This window comes from Triticum urartu, chromosome 2A (genome assembly GCF_056163025.1).
Source record: "Triticum urartu cultivar PI428250 chromosome 2A, HENAU_Tu73, whole genome shotgun sequence".
NCBI classification, from domain to species: Eukaryota; Viridiplantae; Streptophyta; class Magnoliopsida; order Poales; family Poaceae; genus Triticum; species Triticum urartu.
Genome location: NC_141874.1, coordinates 638,125,534 through 638,129,964, shown reverse-complemented (window position 1 = coordinate 638,129,964; position 4,431 = coordinate 638,125,534). Strand labels below are relative to the sequence as shown.

The 4,431-nt window shown below is 43.8% G+C and overlaps 1 long non-coding RNA gene across 1 annotated transcript; it reads left to right on the top strand.

The window, feature by feature from the left end:
- The first annotated feature begins 229 nt into the window (after positions 1–229).
- Positions 230–2,237, top strand: LOC147986345 (uncharacterized). Its single transcript, XR_015615196.1, has 6 exons — positions 230–284; positions 1,020–1,073; positions 1,175–1,201; positions 1,691–1,793; positions 1,954–2,002; positions 2,099–2,237. It is a non-coding gene; the product is annotated as an uncharacterized LOC147986345 (long non-coding RNA).
- The last annotated feature ends 2,194 nt before the right edge of the window (positions 2,238–4,431 follow it).

Below are 4,431 nucleotides of genomic sequence, written 5' to 3'. Positions count from 1 at the left end.
CGGCCTCGGCGGGGACAAAGCGCCGTTCGTCTGCCTCAGCGGCTTCCGGAACACCCGCGGCGTGTATGAGCTTGAGGAGTGCGAGGGGCAGGGGCTCGTGCTAGAGCTCGATGAGACACACTTTGATTTCGGCACAAACTACGAGATGGAGTGCGAGACGGCGGAGCCCGACCAGGCCAAGGAGGTCCTGGAGCGGCTGTTCACCATGGCTGGGGTGCCGTATGAGTACTCCCGGAGCAATAAGTTCGCGTGCTTCATGGCCGAGAAGCTGCTTCCGTGACTAGGTTTGTGGTTGGTCTTTATCGTGTCCCAAATGATGATTAAACCGTGGTTGCTATAAAACTTGTGTTTCATTAGCACTTTCTTGCGACGATAGGCTTTGTGGCGAGTGATTTCAAATCTCACAAATGTAATGTTTAGTTCTGTTACATTCTGGTATTTGATAACTTTCATCCAAGAATACTATCTTGGGTGGTAGCATAGCAACACAAGGGTGTGCATTTCAATCCTCGTAAAAAAACTTTTCCTAGAGCATGATCCGACAACCGTTGGGAAGAAGCCGGGGCTGGTATGTCTAGTTCATTTATATACAGGACATACAGTCTACTCCCTTTGTTTCTAAATATAGACCTTTTTTAGAGATTTCAATACGGACTACATTCGGATGTATATAGACGTATTTTAGACTGTAGTTTCACTCATTTTGCTTTGTATGTAGTCCACATTAAAATATCTAAAAGGGCTTATATTTAGGAACGGAGGGAGTAGCTAGGAACAAACTGAATTTCGTATGTCCGCCACACGGTTATGGGCAATGAGCCTGTTATTGCAGTCTCACCACACCACATCTTGTTCTGCTCTCCGGTGCAGATGGGCATCCTTAGATTCACCACCTCCCTGATGAGCTGCTTCTTGTCTTAACCCACCTTCCTGATGAGCTGCTTCTTGGTCTCAGGCATACACGGTCATCGTTGGTATCTAAGTTGCCACCTGACAGATCTGTTCTTATTTCTTATTAGGTACCTAAAAGGCTGAACCTGATCTTTGATGAACTAGAAGGCCAAGATACCAAGGTATGCCTGAGTTCATAGCTTGATTCCTTACCATATAATTGCTGAAACATGCAGCGACACATGATTAACCTTTGTACTTTATACTTTGCTAAAACATTTAGGACTCGAGTGGGCGACTCCAAGAATGGGTACTCCTGAAACTTTAGCCAGTGGCCATGTTGATGGTATTTTTTGGGAACAGGGGAGGGCGTGTGTTATTGTTCAAGCCAGGCGCCTAATTTTTTTTAATCTTTAGCCAGTGACCACATTGCTGCTCTAAGCAATGAACAGGGGAGGGCGTCTGGTATTGCAGTTAACTATGTGTCATCTGGTCATCATAGTGATTGGTAGATTGAAACCGTAAGCCACCTCTGAATTCATATCGAAGGTAGTTCACCAAGATCTGCGGTTTTTATTTGCATTTTATAAGTTTTAGTGTTTCATGTTACTGCTTTAAATACGTAATTATGGTTTCATCTTCCCTTTTTGGCGCCAGTCATGTGAGCTGGTCTTTTTCTGCTTTGATCTCCAGGATGTGGGAAAACACTAATGACAATTTATTTTGAGATTGCCGTATTCTTTCTACATAATTTGTGTTCTGTATAAACTGTACAATGTTTCCTTTTCTGGAACTGTAGGGGCCTGATCAATTGAACAAGTATATTGTGGAGAGTGAATCAGATGTAAGGAAAATATGAACCCGTGCAAGCACTAACTCACCATACATCCTATTTTTTTGAGGTAAATTTTTATGTTTAGCTGATTGCGTGCGTGGATTTATTCTTTCGGGAACACTTGGTAGTTACTTTGTACAATTATGAATGCGTTGTACATCTGTCATGTGATTTATGAATGTGCAACGCGTGGAATTAAATTGTTTGACCATGCCTTCCTTGTTTAGGTAAAACTAAGTAGTTGTGGCAGCTTTGGATGAGAGAACCCAATTCCTGGTAAATTGGACACCATCAATGAGTTCGTCGAGTTTGATTGAACTCTCACACTTTGAACATGCTCTATTGAAAGCAAGGCCATCCCTGTCATAACAGGTACAGTAAAATGCCAACACATATATGATTGATGTTATGGCAGTATACTTGACTTTGGGGATGACGAGATCGACGGAAGCAACAGGAGCCCACGACTCATGAGTTCAGCGGCGTCTGCACGCCCTACATGTAGTTGTGCACCTCCTCCTCCTATTTTCTTGCATGTGATCAATGGTTTTAGATCTCTATTTATCACAGATTAGAATATATATTCTGTAACAATGCTTTCCTACATTTTGGTGGATTATTGCATTTGTATTTTTTATTGTTATCATCTAGAAGATTATATTCTGTATGAATGCTTTTAACAATGCTTCGTCAGGCTGTTCCCGCCGATGCTGCTGTTCATGCCGTCCCCCCCAGTGCCTAGCATCACCGGCAACAAGTTCAGCGCTGTCCGACAAGGTGTCCTGCAGGGACAACCTCCGTCAACCTGTCATCGAACTTCAGTATGCGTGCTTTGTTCTCTGAAACTGAATTCAGACTTTGAGTACTACTTTTATTTGAAAGAAAATATGTGCGTGATTCCACAACTTATGCCAAAATGCATAGCATAGCTTGGTATACACGAATTGCAATCTGAACGTTTTTCTCGGTGTCGTCGTCCTGCTTTCTGGTTCTCTGTTATTTGTCATCTTATATCTCTGCTTTCTGCTTTCTGGTGCCTAAACCAAACCGTCGAATCTGTAAATCTATACCAGTACCAGTTTGAACCAGGGGATAGTTGGTTGTTTATGTGTGGTGTTAATAAGTTCATTCTGCTCTCTAACTCATTGAATTTTTGGATGTCAATCAACAAGCTTCCCCTGACTGACTGATTGATTGATTTTTGGCCGGTGCTAGCTTGTGTGTCTTGTGTCGGGCAAGGGAGAGTGAAAGTGCAACTATCCCTAGGTGGTTTTGGTAATTCATAACAACATATAGCTCATTGAGCTAATGCTATTCCAAGATGATTATTTCAGGAAAGCTCAATGATTGGCATGGCATGGATGTGAAAGTGGAACCCTCAAAATGCTAAGGACAAAGGATTGGCTCAAGCTCAAAAGCTCAAGACTCTTCATTTATATTTTAGTGATCCAAGATCACATTGAGTCCAAGGCCAAGCCAGCTCCAAAGCCAAAGCCAAAGAGGAACACAAGAAGCATTCCCGCAGCTGAAAAGAATAAGGCCCCAGTGCCTGAGACTGTTGCTGAAGAAGAGGAAGAGAATGTCCTAAGGAAGCTAAAACCCAAGATTCCAGACCACAACGATGCTCATCCTGTGGCTGAGGACATGAAGCTCAGGAGAGATTCAGGGCTGAGAAAGTGGAGAGGAGCAGACCCATATGCTTCAAGGAGAAGGACTGCCGTGGACTACAGGTTTCACACCAAGGAGCAGCAAGATTTTTATGAGACAGTGCTGCTAGATAAGAAGTCCATTGTCTGTGATATGCGATGGGTTGATTGGACATACATCAAGGACAATGAGGAGCACTATCCTGGAGTGCAAGACAACTTCATAGCTTGTGGAGTAGCTGACTTTGTTGGGCAGAAGCTCACAAAGTGGAATGAGGAACTCATCATGCAGTTCTACTCCACAGCTCACTTTTATCCAGATGGGAGGATCACATGGATGTCTGAGGGTACAAGGTACCAATCCACAGTTGCTGAGTGGGCACAGATCATTAATGCCCCAGAGGAGCAAGATGATGACTTGGATATCTATGCCAAGAAGAAGATGGACCACAACTCAATGTCAAATATGTACAAGGAGATCCCAAATGAAGCACTTGATACCTTCAAGTTTGGCTCAGTACATTACCTTCTGCCAGGGCTCCCAACGATCAATTGGATACTAAGGCACACCTTACTGCCCAAGTCTGGAGATCATAAGATGATCAGAGGCCATGCTATCAACTTGCTACATGTGTTTGATGTGCCTCAGAAGTTCAAGGTGATGAGCCTCATAGTGGAAACAATCAAGAGGACTGCAGCAGACCAGAAGAGGAGATGCGGATATGCCCCTCAGATTCAGGAGCTCATCAACTCCAAGATGGGCACGGGCATATACTTATTGGACAAGGAACATTTGCCCATCCGTCCAGATTTTGAGAACAATGAAGTTGTGATGACTGAGAACGAGCCATAGTCTGCACATGCTTACGCAAAGAAGGAGAAGGCGAGGAAGGAGAAAGCTGCCAAGATGCCAACTCAAGAGGAGGCATCTGAGTATTTCTTGAAGACTAAACAAGAGCAGCTTGGTTACTTGATTGCATCCACGCTGAGGATTGAGTAAAGTCTAGCCACCCTCACTCAAAATCAGCAGAGCCTAGAGAGAATCATGGAACAGAAGTT